General features: G+C 41.2%; 1 protein-coding gene and 1 non-coding gene across 8 annotated transcripts in view; one reads left to right on the plus strand and one right to left on the minus strand.

The window, feature by feature from the left end:
* The window catches only part of Ambra1 (autophagy and beclin 1 regulator 1), a 196,486-nt gene that overhangs the window by 6,484 nt on the left and 175,653 nt on the right, over nucleotides 1-14,349 (plus strand). The window lies entirely within an intron of this gene.
* Nucleotides 11,136-11,250, minus strand: LOC121140592. The gene has a single exon (XR_005877516.1). It is a non-coding gene; the product is annotated as a small nucleolar RNA SNORA31 (small nucleolar RNA).

Consider the following 14,349-nt stretch of genomic DNA (forward strand, 5'->3'; position numbering starts at 1 on the left):
CTGAAACAGTGCTGAGGAAAACAAATGGGTAAAGAGATGAAGGACTGAGGTAAGCATTTGTGTTCCTTTCATGGCATCCATAATCTCCCTGAAAGGCTGCAGTCAAGATATCATAATTTTATCAATTCTTTTCCTGCCATCACAATGAAAATCTTCCCCCTCCCTTTTCTGAGATAGATCTTAACTGTGTTGTCCAAGTTGAACTCCAGCTCATGATCCTCCTTCCTCAGCCTCCCAAGTGTTAGGGTTACAGGCTGCCCCACACTGCCTGCCTACTCTAGAAATTTTCACTTAAGGCTGGTGCATGTGTACTATTTGTCTGGTACTGAATGGTGACATTAGTTTTGACATTAGCATTCTTGATTATGACTTTAACTTTTTTACTTGTAACTTGAAGTTATTTCTCATTTGTTAGTTTTTTCCAATTACATATTCTTTAGAGGTTTAATTTGAGTGCAGAATATTTGCCTTTAGCTGCATTTGTACCAGAGAGTAAGTTGAAACATGCAGGTTAGGAAATAGATGGTGTAGACTTCTGACATTGAAAGGAAAATTTAGGTCCTTGTTGTATGTGTATAAAATAATGCCCTCTATCTTTTTTTTTTTTTTTTTTTTTGGTTTTTCGAGACAGGGTTTCTCTGAATGTCCTCTATCTTTTTTTTTTTTTTTTTTTTTTTTGGTTTTGTTTTGTTTTGTTTTTCGAGACAGGGTTTCTCTGTGGCTTTGGAGGCTGTCCTGGAACTAGCTCTTGTAGACCAGGCTGGCCTCGAACTCACAGAGATCCGCCTGCCTCTCCCTCCCAAGTGTTGGTGCGTGTGCCACCAACGCCCAGCGGATGTCCTCTATCTTGTTTGGGTTCCTTCTGCCAAAAAAGTAGAAACATTTTGCAAAGGTTGTTTTACTATTGCTTATTGAAATTGTGTTTCTCTTTTTAAAACTGACTGAGAAAAATTTACTTTTTGTCATTTTTGTTTATTCTGCTCTGCTGAATAAAGTGTGTGTTTTTCCTGGCTGTGGGGCACATGGGTGTTTGATTTGAGAAGCAGCTGGAGAATTTTGGTCTAGCTGACCATGGAAAAGCTCCTGTCAATACCTGTTGTAGTAGTACATGATTGTGATCCCAGCACTTAGATGGTACAGGCAAGAGGATCAGGATACATAAGCAAGTTCCAAGTCATCTTAGGCTGCATGAGCTTTTGTTCTAACAGTAGAAAACAAATATCTTTTCCAAGCCTTTTTTTTCTCCTTCACTGAGTCATGGTCTCTTGTGTGGTACAGATAAACCTTGAACTTGTGATCCAGCCTTGACCTCCCAAGTGTTGGCAAGTACCACCACATCCAGCTCAAACTCTTTAGTGTCATCCTGTTGTTACTGCTTCTGTTAACTACATAGCTTGGTTATAAATCTCGGAATTACTATTACTAGCTCTTTTTAAAAAATATTTTTAAAAAAAATTTCATGTGCATTGGTGTTTTGCCATGGATGTCAAATCCCCTGGAACTGGAGTTAGACAGTTGTAAGTTGCCATATGGTTGCTGGGAATTGAACCCCTGTCCTCATGAAGAGCAGTCAGTGCTTATAATCACTGAGCCATCACTCCAGCCCCTATTTAGTAGCTCTCAAGGCAAGTTACTTAATCCCAGTTTCATCTGTTAAAATACACAGTTGTGAGAATTAAATTACTGTGCAGAGTACTTCAAATCGCTTGATTTATGACAGTACTTATCATAACCATTAGTACAATCAATTGAAGATTATATATGTTCTTCAAAAGAAGAATAAACAGGCCAGACATGGTGGCACACGCATTTCATCCCAGCACTTGGAAGGCAGAGGCAGACGGATCTCTGTGAGTTCCAGGCAAGCGTGGTCTACATATTGACTTTCCTGCCAGCCAGGGCTACATAGTGAGACTCTGTAAGAGGAGGAGGAGCAGCCACAGGGAGAGGAAATAATAGTGATTCGTAGTTTGAAGTGTTGAAGCTTTGGAGAAAAATTTAACAGGGAACAGGGAGGTACAACCTCAAATCTGCTGCTTCCTTCTCCCAGTACCCTTCAATTAACCAAATGATGAATCTTTTCTGGGTGAGGGAAGTCTAGAAAGCAACAGTATTGGGAACAGGGTTCCAGATGTAAGAGAGATGACAAATTTTTGTGAGATGTTGTAGTAAAACAGGCCAGGTCTATTTTAGGATAGAGCATTCATTCCTTTGTAAAAAGGTAGAAAACATCTTAGTAAGCATCTGAATTTTGCTGTTTGGACCAGTTCAAGCTGAATGATTTAGAAGAAGGTGATTAAATGAATGAAAAATAGTATTAGGGGAGAATCAGAGCTACCAAACCTATTTAGATAAACTGGAATAATTAATGTATTTGTTATAAAATGGTAAGGACTGTCGAGCGTTGGTGGTGCACGCCTTTAATTCCAGCACTCTCGAGGCAGAGGCAGGTGGATCTCAGTGAGTTTGAGGCCAGTCTGGTCTACAGAGCAAGTTCCAGGACAGCTAGGGCTGTTACACAGAGAAATCCTGTCTTGGGGGGAAGCGGGGAAGATTACCTATGGCTAGCCTCTAATCCCAGCACTCAGGAGGCTGAGACAGGAGGATCAGAAGACCAGCTTAGACTGCATAACATGACCATATCTCAAACAAAAATAGAGTAGCTACATCATAAAGGTATAATACAAAAGAATGAATTAGCCGGGTGTTGGTGGCGCACGACTTTAATCCCAGCACTCGGGAGGCAGAAGCAGGCGGATCTCTGTGAGTTCGAGGCCAGCCTGGTCTACAGAGCGAGTTCCAGGACAGCCTCCAAAGCCACAGAGAAACCCTGTCTCGAAAAACAAAAAAACAAACAAAAAGAATGAATTAATGACACAGAACCTTTCCTGTGCCATTGGGCAGAGTGTTCAGTATACATTGGTTCTAAGACCAATATTCACTAAATGAACTCAAGTCTGAAAAGGTAAGGGTTTAAACTGAGTTATAATCAAGAAATAATTCTAGCAGTGGAGATAAAATTTAGTGATGAGTATTTGTCCAACATGTGCAAGGTCCTGGGTTCAATCCCTAGTAATGGGGGTAATGGATTTCTGAAAAAAATAGTCCATACCTGAGAAACAAGAAACAAACAAAAGCCAGTTTATGAATCCAGTATTATGGGATCCTCATCACTTATACAAGTGGACATTCAATGTTTCAAATCAATGTTTAAAAAATACACTCTATCCGCCGGGCATTGGTGGCACACAACCTTTAATTCCAGCACTTGGGAGGCAAAGGCAGGCGAATCTCTGTGAGTTCAAGACCAGCCTGGTCTACAGAGCAGTTCCAGGACAGCCTCTAAAGCAATACAGAGAAACCTTGTCACAGAGATTCGCTTGTCTCTGCCTCCTGAGTGCTGATATTAAAGGAGTGTGCCACCACCGCCTGGCTAGCTGTATGTATTCTTAATCTCACCATTTTATAGGTATGACGATTGGTGACAGACGTGAAGCAGTTTCCTCTAGGTATACAGCTAGTTAATATTGAGGATTTGAGCAGCTTGGTACCATCATTTCCTGTTCTTGCCCCTAGGTTATAGGATTCTTCTCCCTTCTTTCCTCCCCAAGAAAAGGTGTGTATCCCTGGCTGTCCTGGAATTCAGTATGTAGACCATGCCTGATTCTGCCTCCCGAGTACTGAATTTTATATCACCAGACCATCAGGCCAATTTATTTTGGCATGTGGGGGGGTCTTGCAACATATTGTCTAGGCTTGCCCAAACTCCTAGGCTCACTCAAGTGGTTTTTTGGCTTTGACTTCAGACCACAAGTATACATTATCATGACCTGCTTTTGAATGAATGTCATGACTTAATATATGCTTTTAAAACATTGTGCTGGCTTCCATGTGAAGAGTGGTTTGGAAAGAAAGAAATGGGGGAAGCATAGTTGGGAAGCAATTTAGTTAGTAGCCCAGGCAAAAGCTGATGATAGTTTAGACTAGACTGTAGATGGTAAATAGACATTTAGTATTTTAATATTTTAGAATAGTATTTCAGAATCAGGACAAACAAGACCTAATGATGTACTAGATCTGTGGGAGGAGGAGGTGTCAAGTATGAGCCCAGGTTTCTACTGAGAGCATCTGGGTAGATGAAGGCGCCACTTTTCACGTGGACACAGGCAGAAGAGCAGTTTTTGATGAATTGAAGAGCGGAATGAAGACTTTTGCTTTAGTCACACCAGGCATGATATGCTGGTGAAGCACACATGGAGACTTTGAGTAAGTGACTTTGGGCTGATGCAGAAAATGGTGCTGGAGGGAAATCTGGATGGAATTGGTAGGTAGAGTATGTTTATAACCCAGGAAATGGATGAGCTCCCTAGAGAAGAGAAGAGAAGAGAAGAGAGTAGGGTGAGGGGAGCTCAGGACTGAGTCCTAAGGAAGCTAAGGAAACCTAAAAGGCTGCTATTTTAGAAGCAGAGAACAGCCCATTTCAAGGAAGAGACAGTCAGCTGTATTTTGTTGGGTTTAGCAACACAGATCATTGATGATATTAGTAAGAACAATGGTGGAGAACTACTGGTCAGGAGCCAGATAGAAATGGGTTAAAGGAATGGGAGGGAAGAAGTGGAAATGGCCTTCACATTTGATTGTAGCTGGTGCTTTCATTTTTTTGTTCTTTGTCTTTGTCTTGCTAGGAGGTTGTGAAAGAGGGGGGCTGCGCTAGGGTAGGAGGAACTGTTGTCATATGGCGTGAGAAATGATTCTCACGATCACTAAATGTTGGCCTTGGAGGGTAGAGGCTTTTCTTTCTATGTACTTTAAACCTTTACTATCTTTGAACTTTCTTTTCATCTTCCTGCCCAGTGTGTCTTGAACCTTAAAGTTCATCCTTTATTTTTTCCCTTATTGCTTTTGTTTCTCTCCTTCTTTGTTTCTCCTCCTCCTCCTCCTTCTTTTTTTCAAGACAGAGATTCTCTGTAGCTTTGGAGCCTGTCCTGGAACTTGCTCTGTAGACCAGACTGGCCTCAAAGGCACAGAGATCCTCCTGCTTTTGCCTCTGCCTCCCAAGTGCTGGGATTAAAGGCATAGCTGTTTTTCTTTTCTTTCTCTCTCTGTCCTTGTCTCTCTTGAGAGATTTTCACTGTATCTCCGACCTGACATTGCCCTGCTTCCTGAGTGCTAAGACAATGACTTTGCCATTGTGCCCAGCTTCTAGTTCTCCTAGCATTCTTTTTACTTACTGACTGTATCTTTATCTTTGGCTTCTTCGATTAGCATAATGTTTTGGAGGCTTTTTTAGCTACAGGAGTACCATGTCAGTACTTTATTCCTTTTAATGGTTGAGTAATAATATTCCATTGTATAAGTATCATGATTGATCCATTTACCCTTTTTGAGCAGTTGAACTTTTTTCACCTTCATTTCTTTTTGTGTAAATAGTGCTGCTGTGAATCTATATGTGTATGATATATTCTCAGCTATTTAACTATATGCCTAGGAGTCTTATGGCAATATATTAGTCATGTTTTATTGTTAAAGATTCTTGCTGAATGTATTGGTGCATGCCTATAATCCCAGTACTTGGGAGACTAAGGCAGGAGGATTACCATGAATTTAACGCTGGCCTGTGCTGTAGCAAGTGCCAGGTATGCTGGGGCTACATAGCAAGCTCTGTCTCAAAACAGAAACAAAAACAAAAATACTACTTTCCAAACCAGGTATGGTTGCTTATGCCTGTAATTAATTTATAAGTTGAAGTCCAATCTAGGCAACAAGAGGAGATCTTATCTTAAATACAAAATGATTCTTTAAAAAACAAAGAATTTTTATTTTATATGTATGTGTGGGTGTCTTGCCTGTCTGTGTACCATATGTGTGCTTGGTACCCACAGGTGGAAGAAGAAGGTGTTGTTTAGGTTGTGAATTGTCATGTGGGTGCTGGGACTCGAACCCACGTCTGCTGGAAGAGTAGACGGTACTCTTAAGTGCTCAGCCATCTTTCCAGTCCAAAATGATTCTTCTTAAATCAGAGATCACAACAAACATCTGTAGCTTCCTTAGAGCATGTGATTTGAGAGTTGTTGGGTGGGCCAAAACTGGGACTTCAGAATAATTTTTTAAAAACTTTACACAGAGTCTCATGTAGCCCAGGCTGGCCTTGGATTTTCTGTAGAGGATTACTTTGAATCTTCCTGCTTCCACTAGATTCTCTTGCATATATTGCTTTTTGAGGAACTAGGTTCTTCTAGCAATCTGGTTTTAACTATTTGCATTTTACTGATGGGATAATTGAAGCACAGCATCTGTGTGGTTTTCATTTCCTGTCATCTTTGAGTCAGTCAGTGATAGAATTAGGGATATAAGACTCTTAATCATGTTCTTTGTGTAAGGTGACCCATATAAAGCTATATTGCATTTACACGAAGCTGTATGAAATGGACTTTCTATAGTTTATAGTCTCTTGAAGGGATATTGTTCAAGTGGTATTAAGCAGATGTTCTCTTTCCATAGAGAACAGGACAAGAGGAAATATATTTTAATTGGCAACAGAAGGGATATGGATTATATGTTAGAAGTTCCTGACAACAGGATACTGGACAATTGCCAAGGGTGATTTTGAAATATTATCCCTTAAAATTTAATAATCACCTTTTCAGAATGATGTAGGTACAGACTCACTTAAAAATGAGGGAGATGGTGAAGTTGGCATTCCGAGATCCCTAGTGACCTCAGGGCAGAACTGCTTAATAGTTAACCAAAACAGTATTTTTATTATGTTTTAAATTTAATTTTAATTATTACTATTATTATTAATAATTTATTTTTGGTTTCTTGAGACAGGGTTTCTCTGTGTAGCCCTGGCTGTCTTGGAACTCACTGTGTAGACCAGGCTGGCCTGGAACTCAGAGATTGCCTGCCTCTGCCTCCTGAGTGCCACTACCACCTGGCGTCTTGTTTTTTTTTTTTTTCCCCTTTGGTTTATTTGAGACAGGGTTTCTCTGTGGCTTTGGAAGCTGTCCTGGAACTCACTCTGTAGACCAGGCTGGCCTCGAACTCACAGAGATCTGCCTGCCTCTGCCTCTGCCTCCTGAGTGCTGGGATTAAAGGCGTGTGCCACCACGCCTGGCTCACCTGGCATCTTTGTTTGTTTTTTGTTTTTGTTTGTTTTTCAAGACAGGGTTTCACCTGGCATCTTTTTTTTTGTTTTTTTTTGTTTTTTTTTTTTTTGTTTTTCAAGACAGGGTTTCACCTGGCATCTTTTTTGGTTTTTCAAGACAGGGTTTCTCTGTGGCTTTGGAGGCTGTCCTGGAACTAGCTCTTGTAGACCAGGCTGGCCTCGAACTCACAGAGATCCGCCTGCCTCTGCCTGCTGAGTGCTGGGATTAAAGGCGTGTGCCACCACGCCTGGCTCACCTGGCATCTTTGTTTGTTTTTTGTTTTTGTTTGTTTTTCAAGACAGGGTTTCACCTGGCATCTTTTTTTTTTGTTTTTTTTTTTTGTTTTTTTTTTTTGTTTTTCAAGACAGGGTTTCACCTGGCATCTTTTTTGGTTTTTCAAGACAGGGTTTCTCTGTGGCTTTGGAGGCTGTCCTGGAACTAGCTCTTGTAGACCAGGCTGGCCTCGAACTCACAGAGATCCGCCTGCCTCTGCCTGCTGAGTGCTGGGATTAAAGGCGTGCGCCACCAACGCCCGGTTCTCACCTGGCATCTTTAATGAGTATATTTTCACTTTTTTTTCTCAAAGAAATAATCAACAGAGAGTGCATGAACTGGAGCTGTGGAGATGACTCTTCTGGTGAAGTAATTGCTGCACAAGCACGAGTACCCAGATTCTTAGTACTCATATGTGAAAGCTAGATGTAGTGGCCTGTGCCATTGGGGTGGGTTGGGGCATGGGGAGAATGGACGATCCCTGGAGCTTGCTGGCCAGCCAGTGAAGCCAAGTTGGGACACCAAGGGTTCTCTGAGAGGCCTTGTCTCAAGAACTAAAATGCAGAGGACCTGAGTTTGGTTCCCAGCACCTGCATTCAGCTCACAGCCACCTGTATTTCCAGTTCCAGGGTATCTGATGCCCTCTTCTGACCTCTTTGAGCACCAGGCATACATGTTGTGCACACACTTACAGTAAAACATTTATACATGCTGGGTGGCAGCGCACAGCTTTAATCTCAGCACTCAGGAGGCAGAGACAGACAGATCTCTGTGAGCTCAAGGCCAGTTTGGTCTACATAGTGAGTTCCAGGACAGGTTCCAAGGCTACAGAGAGACTATGTCTCGAAAAAACAAAAACCAAAAATTATACACATAAAAATAAATCTTTAAAAAGCCAAAATGAAGAGCTGTTAGAAAAACACCTGACATTGGTCTTCACATTCACATGTACCCTCCTTATCCCCATTCACACACACTCTAGAGAGTAGGTGAATTGAGCCGGGGTGGTTGGGCATGTCTGTAATACATATAGTTTGGAGATGGAGGCAGGAGGACCAGGAATTTAAAGGCCAGCTTGCCTGCATGGTGTGTTGGAGGCTAGCCTGGACTATTTGAAACCCTGTATTTGGGGGGGGGAGGAGGGAGGAAGGGAAGGAAGAAGAGAGGAAAGACAGGAAGGAAGGAAAGAAAGAGAGAGTATATAAGTATTGGTTAAGAAGCCTGGTGAAATACAGTATTGGTATTCTGAATCTTTTCTCCTATATCCTTGATGAACCATGAACATTCATCCTTAAATTTTTTTCCTTTTATGATAATGGGGGTGGGATGGGTTCTGTATGAGAGCCATGTTGAACTTGTGGAGGACAACTTTCAAAAGTCTATTCTTCTATCATATGTATTTTGGGGTTGGAACTCAGGTCATCAGGTGGCAGGTGCCTTTGCCCATTGAGCTACCTTGCTAGCTTTCCCTTATCAAAGGAGACTATTTTTCTGCTATATGTGAATTATTATTATTCCTTAACAACAGAGATCAAAGCCATCACCAACAGCTTCCATACAGTGTGTTATTTGGAAGTTTCCTCTATCAAGTGCTGAGACAATGAACTTATTCCTCAGGCTTACTTGGGTTAGAGAATCTCTTTGTTGTAAAAATTGCTGGAGGGGTTGGTGAGGTGGCTCAGTTAGTTAAGTGCCTGCCTTGCAAGTGTGATGACTTGAGTTTGGGTTTGTTTGTTTGTTTGTTTGTTTGTTTGTTTGTTTTTCTTTTTGGTTTTTTGAGACAGGGTTTCTCTAATAGTCCTGGCTGTCCTGGAACTTGCTCTGTAGACCAGGCTGGCTTTGATCTCACAGAGAAAAGATCTGCCTGCCTTTGACTCCTGAGTTCTGGAATTAAAGGCATGCACTACCACCACCTGGAGTTTGGGTTTCTTGCACTCATGTAAAAGAAAGGTGCCACTCTTCTTTCTGTAACCCCATCTTGTAGGAGCAGAGACACATGGACTTTTGAAGCTTATTGGTCACCCAGTCAGCCTAATTGAAGGGTTCTGTGTTCTGTGAGACACTGTCCCACAAAAAGAAAGAAAGAAAGAAGGTATAGAGCATGGGAGAAGATACTTAGTGTTCCATTTGGTCTCTGCATACAATTAGTTGAGGGGTCTGCCAGTGTAGCTCAGTTAATAGAGTGATTCTCTAGCTTACTGGAAGACTTGGGTTTGATCCCCAAGCACTGTATAAACCAGTTAGGTGGCATTGCCTATAATCTGGAGATGAAGGCAGGGGGAACCAGGAGTTCAAAGGAGACTATCTGAAAAAAATTATATGGGCCTATAGCTATGTGTGTAGAAACAAAAATACATTATTAGTAATAGACAAAAGTTAATATTTGAGAAAGGATCTTGAGATAAAGCCTGGGATTGCCTCTAGTTTGGGATCTTTCTGCATCAGCTTTCTGAGTTCTGTGATTATCAATATTTACCATGTTGCTTAGACCTTATATATTTTTCTTCCATGTAGTACTGGTCACAGATCTATAAAATGGTGGTATCTCTTTTGTAAACAATATGATAAAGTAAAATGTGGTTTCTTGTGAAATTAGAACACAGGCAGGGTGTGGTGGTGTGCACTTTTAATTCTAATACCCAGGAGGCAGAGGTAGGTGGAGCTCTGTGTGTTTGAGGCTAGCCTGGTCTATCTACATAGCAAGTTCAAGGGCAGCCAGAGCTACATAGTGAGACCCTATCTTCAAAACAGAACAAATCTCAGAGCACAGCTGGTTAGTGGTGGAACTGCAATGGGGAAGCAGAGCTCCCGTCTTATACTAGTTTTGGACCATTCCTGGGACATCTCAGAATTAGGAAGAGCTTTGACTCTCACACTGTTCAACCTGTTCTGTATAAAGAAAACTTCATTTGGAAAAAAAAGACTTCGCTTTCTCCAACCAGATATTGAAAAGATTGTGAAATAACACAATTACCAGGCTAAATTTCACCCTAAAGATTGGAAACATATCTGGGTTATATTCAAGTTTGAGGTGACTTGAAGCCATAGTCATAGGTCTGTTCTTAGGGAATAAACTCTTGTAGCAAAAGAGTATGAACACTGATTTTGAATTCTAGGCTACTCCTGAGTATGGGAATACTTTTCCAGACACAGAGGCCACAGATGGACAATGAATGACAGCACCCACCTATGTGTCTCGAGATGGTATTTCTCTGTGTAGCCCTGGCTGTTCTGGAGCTCACTCTAGATACTAGTCTGGCCTTAAACTCAGAGATCCACCTGTCTCTGCCTCCCTAGTGGTGATATTAAAGGTGTGCACCATCACTGCCTTTAATCTCAGCTGCCCAACAGTACCCACCAGTCAAGAGTGGTTGTAGAGGTCTGAAATGATACAGAAGGCTTCTAAGTCAGAGCACCCCCCCCCCACACACACAAGATAACAGCTGTTACAGAAATGTTGGTGATGCTCTGATGGCAGCTTTTACTTATTTACTTCATCTTATTTTACGTGTTAATTAAATCTGTTTATATGTGTGTATGAAGGTAGGTTGATGGCTTGCAAACCACAACACACAAGTCAAAGCCTGAGGCCAACTTTCTGAGGTCATATCTTTCCTTCCACCATGTTAGTTTCAGGATTCAAACTCGGGTCGTCAGGCTTGGTGGCGGGGTACCTTTACCAGCTGAATATCTCGCTAGCTCCATTATTTATTTTTATGTACTCCCCAATTCAGTGTGGGCAGCCACAAAGATGGAAAGTACAGAGATTATTTTCTTTTGCATCCTAGTGCATTTTACATTTATGTATTTAATGTGTGTATGTATGCATATGTGGTCTGTCAACGATGAATGTGTGAAGGTAAGAGAACAACTTTTTATAATGACTTCTCTCCTTCCACTGTGTGTTCTGGGAGTCAAGCTCTGGTTGTCAGGTCTCTATAGCAACACTTTTGAGTTATCTCACTAGCCATTAATAACTTTGTGTGTGTGTGTGTGTGTGTGTGTGTGTGTGTGTGTGTGTGTGTGAGAGAGAGAGAGAGAGAGAGAGAGAGAGAGAGAGAGAGAGAGAGAGAGAGAGAGAGAGAGAGAGAGAGAGAGAGAAGGAGGATCTCATTCTCATTCACTATGTGGCTTTGGATGGCCTATAGCTTGCTTTGCGAACCAAGTTGACCTGGAACAGAGATTCATTTGCTTCTGTCTCCTGAGTGCTGGGATTAAAGATGTGTTTCACCTCACCTGGCACTTAATGACAACTTTTTTTTTTTTTTTTTTTTTTTGGTTTTTATGAGACAGGGTTTCTCTGTATTGTTTTGGAGGCTGTCAGTCCAGCCTAGCCTCGAACTCACAGAGATCCGCCTGCTCTGCCTCCCGAGTGCTGGGATTAAAGGCGTGCGCCACCACAGCCTGGCGGCTTAGCATGTTTTTAATGAAGTTAATCTTTAAACTGCTGTGTGCTTTGGGGAGGTTGCTCAGTGGTAGAATGCTTGTCTAAACACACATCTGGTTTTAATCCCTAGCATTATAAAGACAAACGACTGTGACAAAACAAAAACAAAAACAGAAGAAAAGAGGCCCAAAGTCGTTATGATTGTTTGTTCGTGAGAACACTTACTATTGATGAAGTGAGCAAACTTGAATGTCATTCTGCTTGTCATTATTGGACTTAAAGTATCAGCAGTGCAAAGGAACCCCATATAAAGAGTTAAAAGAGCTTAGTCTGTGTTTCACAGCTGAATACTTATAACAATGGGTGATTTTTGTGAGTGCCCAAGTCTCACACAACTCTTACACATCCATGATTTGACCAATTTCCATTGCCAGACATCCCAGAATGACAGCATTGTTTTGGAGCCGGAGCTTTCTGCTGACACGAGCCTGTAGGCTTGTTCACCTAATTGAGGTTGTCAAGTTTAGTGGTTCATATAGGGATCAAGAAGGGAAATTGAAACTGCTTACAGAATTGAAACCAGGCCAGTTAGAAGGAAGCTAATGTTAGAGATTGTCTTTTTGCTCTGGGGAAAGTGGCAGGAATCTTCAAACCACAGCACTTTGTACTTCCTTAAGGGAAGTTGCTGTTGTTCAGTATGGCAGTTAAAAGTTTCAGTGTACATAGCTGTGGTCTCTTCCCTACACTGAAAACTCTTTGTTTTCAATTCTTTGTTCCCTGTCATCTTCCTACATAGCAATGAAGTCCTCCAAAAATATGATAAATAAAAGTAAGTTCAGTCAAAGTCAGCTTATATGTGTCTCTCTACTTAAGCCTATGTATATAGGCTTGTGCTGAACAATATTTGTTAAAATATCTTCTGTGATTAAATGGGAACAAAGACCTGAGAAAGGAAGAAAACTGATTTTGCAGTTTTGAACTTCAACTTGAACGTTTATTGACTGCGTGATCATAGGCGAGTGATTTCACATTGAGCCTGTAAATTAGGGATGGGTTGGGAGGAGATTTACAGAGATGGAGTATGTAAAGCACCATTTTTTCTTTTTTTTAATTATTATTTTTTTGGTTTTAAATTTATTATGTAGTGTTCTGTCTGCATATATGCCTGCAGTCCAGAAGGGGGTGCCAGATCTCACTACAGATGGTTTTGGGCCACCATGTGGTTTCTGGGAATTGCACGCAGGACCTTTGGAAGAACAGTCAGTGCTCTTAACCTCTGAGCCATCTCTCCATTCCTTCTTTTTTAATTATAGGACAGAGCCTCACTATGTAGCCCTGGCTGGCCTGGAACTCTTTATGTAGACCAGTCTGGCCTGGAGAGCCTCCTGCTTCTGTCTCATGAGTGCTAGGAATCAGAAGTTCTGGGATTGAATGCATGCACCACTATACTCAACACATTTGTTTGGTTTGTTGAGACAGGGTTTCACTATGTAGGCTTGGCTGGCCTGGAACTCAGTATGTAGACCAGGCTGGCCTTGAACTCATAGAGAATCACTTGCCTCTGTCTTCTGAGTGTTGGGATTAAAGGTGTAAGACACCATGTGTAGTATGGTGGTGTTTTTTTTTTGTTTTTAGTTTTTATTATTTGACATGAATGGACATTTTTCCTGTGTGTGTGTGTGTGTGTGTGTGTGTGTGTGTATACACCACATGTGTGTCATGCCCAGACAGGACAAAAGAGGGCACTAGATCTCTTGGAACTAGTTACAAACTGTTGTTAGCTGCCACATGGGTCCTGGGACTCAAACCCTAATCCTTTGGAAGAACAATCACTGGGCTATTTCTCCAGTCCATTGTTTTTTGTTTTTTGTTTTTTTTTTTGAGACAGGGTCACACTGTGTAGTTCAGGGTGATCTGGAACTCTGTATCCCAAGTTGGTCTTGATCTTGCAGGAATCCCCCCTCCTTTGTTTCCTGAGTGCTAGGATTATAGGTGCATACCACCATACCAGACCCATCTTGCAATTTTCTCCTAAAATATAATGTGTATTTCTTCCCCTGTGTTCTGTCTTTCACTCTGGCAGAATGACTCACTCAACTGTCTACATTAGTATGGTAAACATCTGCCAGTTTTTTTCCAGGCAGGAAGTGTCCTGTACCTGCCATCTTGCTTGGTGCTTAGAAAAGATTCATATATTTTTCCTTTCTATGATTTAGTGTTTGAAAAATAAAAGATAGATTGAAGGGTAATAGATGGTATGTATGATCACATTTTATTACAAAACTCCAAAACTTTGGTGAATGCATGCTGCATGTCCTATGAGTCATTATGGCTTTAGGAATATAGGATTGATAAAAGTTAGGAGGAAGAAAAGTAGTGTATTTAAAAAAACTTGTTACCAGGAATAAATGTTACTTTAAAAAATTAAATTATTTTGGCACCATTGCATGTTTACCTTCAGTTGTACAAAAAAGGTTTTGGTGTTTTTGCTTTTTTTTTTTTTTTTGCTGTTATTCAGTATGGTAGTTAAAAGTTTCTGGC

Source organism: Mesocricetus auratus, unplaced genomic scaffold, assembly GCF_017639785.1.
Source record: "Mesocricetus auratus isolate SY011 unplaced genomic scaffold, BCM_Maur_2.0 Super-Scaffold_100004, whole genome shotgun sequence".
Taxonomy (NCBI): domain Eukaryota; kingdom Metazoa; phylum Chordata; class Mammalia; order Rodentia; family Cricetidae; genus Mesocricetus; species Mesocricetus auratus.